Here is an 8777-nt window from a genome sequence, read left to right as displayed (position 1 = left end):
GGTCACGTCACGTCACACAATTAATAAGTTCTATTAAATAAGAATTTCACTGTATTGTAGCAAGCGATATACTATTTTTTATGTTTTTTTATTACTCTGGAGTAAGAGTACTTTCCTCTGAGATCTCTCCTTCTCCTTCCAAAAGTCCATCCTATAGGGAAAGGTGGTCCTAACGCAACCGGTGGTCCTGAACCTACCTTCCTTTGTATCTCAGGAACGATTCTTCCTACTGAATTTTCAGTAGTGTCGAATGAATGGTGTCATAACGCTGACAATTTGATAATATGGTGACTTTTTTCTGGCACTCTTCATTCTAGCGTTTTAGCGCCATTTTACGTTTTCATTTATTCAAAAACAGCGAAGAAATATAATAGACCTGTGTGCAAAATAAGTTCTATATTCTTTTATATTGTGAAACATTGCGAAACGAGGCAATTTTAATTGTTTATGGTATGTGCATCAAAATAAGCTATATAAATTGAATCTACCTGTTACCTGTAATACACGGTATGTCTTTATTTGGGAAAAGTCGGGGTGGTCCTAAACCGACCTCCAGTTTTTATATCGTGATTGTTTAACACGTTCACTCTAGCGCTTGCCATCAATGGCTAGCACAATCCTGGTTCATCGAGTAGCGCTCACTACAGGGGGAACGCATTTGATTTTACTACCAGAAACTTTTGATAAACTCTTTTTATGCAACCGCGCACATATCTCTGCAAGAGCATTTATGTTTGCGTGTTGAAGATGAATTTGACTTTGAACATTGATCGTTGATGTTTGCGTGTGCATTTATATGTGCACTTTCTTTGTATAACTCCACACACGTCGCTCTAAGGCTAAGTTCTTTCCACTCAAACATTATCTTCCTCTCACTTAATTCCTATCTCACACTATCAAACATAATTCTTTTTTTTGACGTAGGACTACGTCTTTCATTTCTATACCGGGGTGTAAAATCAAAGTTTCGAAAACGAAAGCGTTACGCCGGAGACCGAGATTTTGAGTGTTAATAGCTCCTAAACAACTGAACGAAATGGTATGATAAACACTTCATTCGAAAGATAAAATGTCTACGCGTTCTATACTTGTTACTTTCTGATCCAAAAACTTGTTTCAATAGTCTTAAATTTGCTTTCAAAATAGGCTATTGAAATCACCAATCGGTATATAAGCGAGCGCCGCTCGAAAATCCACTCAGTTCTAATTGAACAGCGATTGGAGCATGTTGTCGCTGTTGTGGTGAAGCTCTTCATTTATCATGAAAGCGCGGATGAACGGTGTCACCAAGAGCCTGTTTGTGCACCTTAGGCCAGAAGGGAATCCATCAGGAGGAGAGTGATGCTACAAACGGTTCCCCGGGAAGATCTCGAAGCAGCCACTACACACACATACACGCACGGAATTCTTTCCGTTTGGATCGAGAAAGATCCGGAAAATAATCTGCCAGTTCCTCTAGGAATTTAAAAATACATTCATGTGAAAGAGTTTATTTGAATGTTTTCTATCCATGTAACACTGTGACCAAATATGTTTCAATCAAGTGCTATTAACAGATGGTTATCGAGTTAACATTAACCACTGGTGGGCTTCCAGTATCGAGGAAAATGTGGAAATATCTAATCGTTACTGAAAATAATCTGCCAGTTCCTCTGGGAATTTAAAATTACATTCATATGAAAGAGTTTATTTTAATGTTTTCTATCCATGTAACACTGTGACCAAATACATTAGGTTTTGTAATTTTTCAATCAATCGCAGTCAACAGGATAGCTTCTGAAGATTATTCTTCCCCATCAGTAGGATATTTCCGTATCCAATATTGGTTGCATAAAACCTTGTGCCTCCAACGTAACGCTCTTGTTTTCGAAGTTCTCCAAATATTCATTCATTCAGAATGAATTCAGATACAACTTCATACAAATGATCCCTAAATCAACGATAGTCCTACGTCACCCTTGCGGTTATACCATAGATATAACCCACTTCCTGTTTTTTACAATTATTATACGTCAAAGTGTTGCCAGAGAGTAGCTAACATTTATGTGACCAATATTGAGCGAAAAAATTAAATGCTTTGAAAATTCCAGGGTACTAAACTTCAAGTTCGTTCTTCTCGAAATCATAAAAATGTCACACGGTCCGGTCTGACTTAACACCGACCAAAGATAATCCGAAAGTCATTGCAAATAATGCATCATTCATTCAGTGAAACAAAGTTCACCTAAGCATATCTGTTGTTGGACGAGCAAACACATCACGGAAAGGTAATTCAATTCATTTTGAGAACGAAATGAAACGGCACCAGGAAGGCAGCGGTTTCCAACTCGGACATGAAACTGCAAAGCCGCTCTCCCTGGCTCTACTGTTCCTAAGTGCTGCTATGCATACCAGTAGTGGCTGTTGTCTTTGGGCATTGTGTAAATATTTTAATAAATTTAAAATTATGATGACTCTCATTGTGTTCGGAAGACAGATTGTACGCGGATCGCTCGAGATCAACTTGAAGCAGCAACTGGAGCACGACAGCAATGGGAAAATTTTCTCAGCCAAATGTGCCTGATGGTTTTTCGCGAGGCTGCACTATGCAAGCCACCGGTCGAACAACGAAGCGGAAATAGAAATGGAAAAATTATTCTTTACTTGCGGGAACAATGAAGTGTGCATTTGATTTGTTCGTACTACATCGCTTAAACGGCGAGAACGACTTTATAGAATGATTTTTCTTCTAGTTTGAGGTAAAAGATAGCAGTAGAGCGCAGAAACATTTCATAAAAACCAGATATTCGAATTCATAAACAACTCGAACGAAGCAGGGAGTGGGATTTGTCAAGTCGATCAAAAAATCGAATGGCTCATTCCTTGTTTTTTTTTGGATCCACTGAATAGTTCCCCATAAAACCACAAAAATGGATGGGTTATATCTATGATACAACCACCGGGTTGAGGTGGGACTACCGTTGGATTAGTAATCATTTGTTTGTATTGATTAAATTATTCATTCAAGGAAACCATTTTCGAATTCAATTGAATTCAACATATTTACTTTGTAAGTAAAGAATTTGAACAAACGCCTTCTAATTGATTTTCATGGCTGTGTTAGGGAACATACATCGATGGGAACAAAAAACTTATCTGAAATTGTACAAGAGGAACGAAATAAGTGGTGGAAAGATCAAAACTTGGTCAAAGCAAATTGCGTGTAAATACAGAACATGCAGAAAAAAATGAAAGATTTCGAATGCTTATTACTCGAGCATTTATTAATAGATCGGAAAGATGTTTCCATCAATTGATGGGAAATAATTCTACGCATCTATCACAAATAATAAAATGTTATTTGAGATAATGATATCTGAGATAAGCAATCGAATAACTGTAAAATGTCAAGCGCTATTACGGATTTATGGTTACCCCAGCACAGCCACCAAAATCAAGGTACCTGGGAAAATTAGCATTGCAAATACATCCACATTCGGGGTACTTTGTTCCCACCAACATATATTCCCTAACACAAGCATCAAAACCAAGGTGCCTTACATTACATGCCGTTTGTTCAAATTCTTTACACAGCAAATATGTTGAATTCAAATGAATTCGGAAATGTTTCATTCAATCAATAATTTAATCAATACAAACAAATGATTACTGAGACAACGGTAGTCCCACATCAACCATGCGATTATATTATAGATATAACCCACTCATTTTTTATTTTAAGAATCATCCCATTTTTCTATTAGTAGTTCAATATTTATTGAATATTGAACTACTAATTATTCAATATGAATAATATAGTTCAATATTTATAAATATACAAGGAAAAAATATTAATTTTTTCATTTCTTCATTTTTTATTTTGCTGCTAGAGATAATCGGTTGGTCGTCGAGGATGCAATAGTTTGCTAATCGTTGGTATTGAACACAGGTGAACGATGATGGCTTTAGTGTTTGATGTTCATTAATTTGAATCGGATTATTTTCATTTTCTCTCCGATGCAGTTGAATCTACTTCAGGTACCAGATTTTATCCGTCTTAATTTATTGGTTCTACTGCTCAATCTAGTATAGAAAGAATTTAATCATTGAGAATTGAGAATATGAGTTTTATATTTCATTTCGTTCATTTTTGTGATGTGATGAAATGCCGATCCTAGTAAAGTCTGATTTAGATGATGCTAGTTAGCACTCTAGTTGTAGTCTCCAATGACTAGAGTCTAGTTACTAGAGCCATGTAAACACTCGGTTCCAGTTTCTAGAACCAGTGTCGCACAAATAATTGGTGTCGCCAGCGAATAGAAAATTTTCTACTTAATTACGGGTCATGTTAAGTATGTTCGGCGGTCAAATATTTGACATTTTTTTGACAGATAAAGTTTAGTTTGGAATTTTTTTTTTATCCCATCCGTTTATTAGGCTCATTTAGCAATTCAGCTGTCACAGAGCCGAATTTATTCGTATACATTTTTATGTTCAAATGACTATTGTTGTATATTATTTAGGCTTAAGATTCCTATCCATCGATAAACATTTGTTTTTTTTTATGTATAACACAGTAGCTGTTTAGGCCTAAGAATATTCCAATTCTATCGATACACAACACATGCCGAGTATTCCATTTCTATCGATACACAACACATGCCGCCTTTTTCGGCGTTAGAATATTCCTATTGTTCGAATGTTCACAGTTGGACTGTTCACAACGGGACTGCTGATATGAGGCTTCCATTGCTGTGTTAGAATTAGCACCAATTACCGATGCAGCAGATCGTAATGTGAGCGGTAAGGGACTGGGATTACCGACACATGATGATTGTTGCGTGGACGTAGTAGCTAGAATAACACACAAAGATGGTCAGTTGAGGGGCCCTGAGTTATTAGCTCATGATCGTTCGCTTAGTAGCGGACACGCAACCAATTAGGCTACGAAGAGTTTGGAATTTTAACAAACACTATTTTGTCTGCCACTCTTCAATTATCAACAGTGGCAAACAATGTCAAATATCGTACATGAAAAAAATTCGACTGAAATATTTCAATCATGTACCAACAGATTCGAAGAACAGATCGAAAAAAAACTGAATATTTGCTTGCCGTGTTTTGTGTCGAATATATTTGATCAGAACACGTTGATCTAATTTTATCTGTCAAAAAGAGCGAAATATTTGGCATCGGTCAAACAGTGTATGAGCACCTTTACTGAGCGCCAACAAATGAATGACAACTACTTCCAAAAAATATGTCAAATTATACATGTATGTGGTACAATTTATTGCAGCTACTTTTGCATGACCGTTATGCAGACATTATAGTCTCAGTCGATGACACATGCCGAAAACACTTCCAAAGCATTAGACTTTGTTTACACAGCGACTAATTGCAGCATTGTTTTCTGCAGGTTTTTAACGGCAATCAACCGCGCCGGCTAAACTGCAGTTACTTTTATGTGTTGCAGTGTTGCTTGCATACGGTCTATATTTGTAAATAAATTTGATCTATACGTGATACGACTGAACGGTAATTTTGACATATCGTTTTACCTTCTACTTCACTTTCCTTGGTATGGTGCAAGGATGCCATGTGATGTATTTGTATCCCACTAAAAGCCCCCGCAGACTGCAGACTGCAGACTGACTTGTCGACCTATAGTTCGGTCAGCTTCTTAATCAGTACGGAGAGGTATGCATGTGCGTGAAAAAAAAAGTCTGTAGTGTGCGGGGGCTCTAAGCGTGGAGACACACTAGACGGCTCACCCGCCCGTTTTTTGCAATGACAAGTCGCAGGAGTAGCTTGATGTAAAACACATTCGGCGGCTTTCGACAGATTCACTAGCTGCCATTATTATATTTTTATTGTCGGATGCAAGACGAGTCTATGACACAAGGTACAACTGTTTGGACAGTAAGCGGATTAGAGAGGCGGTATATAAAGACAGAATGGAAGGAAGAGGAGATGTTTACCTGAGCGAGAGAGAGGGAAATTGATCACAAACATCTAAAATATTGCATTTCTCGACAATTTGGATGGAATTCGAGGATCCACAGCTACATGACCGCAGAGTGGTTTTCACGTAATGGCTCACCTGATAGTACATGTATTATTGGCTTGCTTTATGTACATCTTTCAAAAGTGCATAAACACTAAAGGCTGATTTAGACAATGCCAGTCAGCGCTCTAGTTGAAGTATCCAGTGAATAGAGAACAGACACTCTGTTCAAGTTAGAGGCCAATTACTTGTTCGATACTGGTACAAGTAACTTGGACAGAGTGTCTGTTCTCTGTTCACTGGATACCTCAACTAGAGCGCTGACTGGCATCGTCTAAATCAGCCTTAATACTCTCACAAAACAGTTGCGGCGCATCTTCTCCATCGAGCCACCGCAGCGAACGAAGAACAATACAACAGTGATTTTGGAACAGTACTCACCCGCACCGCCTTGTGTGTTTTATCTCATTCACATTCCATTATCGAGGCCCCGCGGCGATCTGTCATTGCGAAATCCGCGCGGGAGAGCCGTCCGGTGTGTTCTTACGGCCAAGGATGTACCGGGAAAAAATAAATCGTTAAGATTATGATAAAATTTGGAACTAGAAACACTTGAGAAGAGCAGGAGAAGTGGGGCAGGAACAGGTTTGGTACACAAACCCACACTGTCATGGTTCAACAACATAACTTATGTCATGCGCACTGCTAATTTGAGGGAGGAAGAGACGGAAAGTAATTATGTGAGTAATAACAAAAATATTATATTGAACTGCATATCTGGTTTTAATACATTTTGATAACATCATAAAGTCGGTATTAAGTCACAGAGGACCAGGTCAAAAAATTAAAAATTTCGAGTTATTTATTGCATTAGGTTTAGCATTTCGTAAGCTACATACCACATACATCTGATTTGAAAAATCAAGCGGATCGGAACAAAAGCATTAAAACAAAGACGGTTCTAATCGGACCATTCCTTCTTCGGGTTTTGAGCTTAGCAACACATTTGGCCTTCCATTTTTATTTATATAGATGCCAATAACCCCAGGCACCTTGGTTTAGATGGCTGTGATAGAGAATACATCTCGGTGGGAACAAAAATTCCCCCTACTTTCATGTATTTGCAATGATGATTTCCCCCAAGCACCTTGGTTTTGAAGTCTGTGTTGGGGAAACCGTGAATCGGGCCAATCGAAACGTGGCAGTTAGGGCGTTTAGATAGCTTAACATTTTAAGTTATTCAATTGTTTATCTACTGAAAAAATATAATTTTATTCCTTGTGATAGATGCGTAGAAATGTTTCCTATCAATTGATGCAAACATCTTTCCGATATATTAAAAAAAAAGTTCGAGTTATAAACATTCGAAATCCTCCATTTTTTTCCTGCATTTTCTGTGTTTAGGTTTTCATTCTACCCCTATATATTCCGGTTAGACGTAGTCCTACATGAAAAATGCGGGTGCAATATCCGTTGCTACAAATGCTCCAGGACACAGTGCTTTCAACCGAGTTGAACGTCGAATGGCTTCTTTTTCCCGGAAGTCAGCAGCTTCAACACTCCCGCATGATCATGATCTCATTTGGATGAACAAAAATAGGAGTCTGTGTCCAAGACACGGCCGCATTGTTGACGTAGAACTATGCTGTACTCTATGATGTTATCGAAATGTATTGAAACCAGATATGCAGTTCAATATATATATAATATTTTTATTATTACTCACATAATTACTTTCCGTCTCTTCCTCCCTCAAATTAGCAGTGCGCATGACATAAGTTATGTTGTTGAACCATGACAGTGTTGGCTTATGTACCAAACCTGTTCCTGACCCACTTTTCCTGCTCTCCTGCTTTTCTCGGAACATCCTTGGCCGTTAAATGCGGAATTTCTATTTCCTCGGCTGTGGTCTGCAACTAAACAGCCTTGGCTTCACGGTTTTTTTTTATCCGGACTGAAAACTTTCCACAAATTCTCATTTTCACGATACAATTTGACGAATTTCACAGTTTTTTTAAAACTCCAAAATGATGAAGCCATGATGAAAAATAGTGCAATGTTTACATTACACCTGAGATGCCAGATGTGAAGACGTCTTTATTTTGATGATACTATTTGTGAAGAAATTTAATTTTGTGAATTCATTTTGGGTACAATTTGATGGGAACGGAAGCGACGTTTTTCGAGTGCATTTTTGGTTTCGCAGCCAATGACAAAAACATATGCTAACCCTGGTGAAAAGATGACATTTTAGCGTCATAACACGCCGGACGGCTCTCCTGTGCATCTATAAAAATATAATAATGGCAGCTAGTGAGTCTGTCGAAAGCCGCTGAATGTGTTTCACATCAAGCTCCTCCTGCGACTTGTCGTTGCAAAAATCGCGCGGGTGAGCTAGTGTGTTTCCACGCTTATGCCGGATTTACAATCATCCACAATGAGCGCGATTTTTTTTCTTCAATAGCGATTTTTATTCGTCAACCAATCAGAGCAAAACGCGAAATCACCCATGACAGTGCGAAAAAAAAGATAGAACTTTCCAAGCTTTGGCTGCGAAAATCGCGTTGTTTTGATAGGAGACATTATATACATCAGACAGGTGGAACAAAATATGCTTGATGGGTGGAACGATATATCGAAATAAATGTTCAGCTCTATACATATGAAACGCTTCATAAAGTGAGAGCTGAATCGATCACCTATTGTAAGCGTATTGCTGCCTAATCATAATTATTTTAACACATTTTTGTTAATATTTGATTGAATTCGTTAGTTTATCAATTATTAATAA

This window comes from Toxorhynchites rutilus, chromosome 1, assembly GCF_029784135.1.
Source record: "Toxorhynchites rutilus septentrionalis strain SRP chromosome 1, ASM2978413v1, whole genome shotgun sequence".
In the NCBI taxonomy this organism is placed as follows: Eukaryota; Metazoa; Arthropoda; class Insecta; order Diptera; family Culicidae; genus Toxorhynchites; species Toxorhynchites rutilus.
This window is presented reverse-complemented; position numbering follows the sequence as displayed.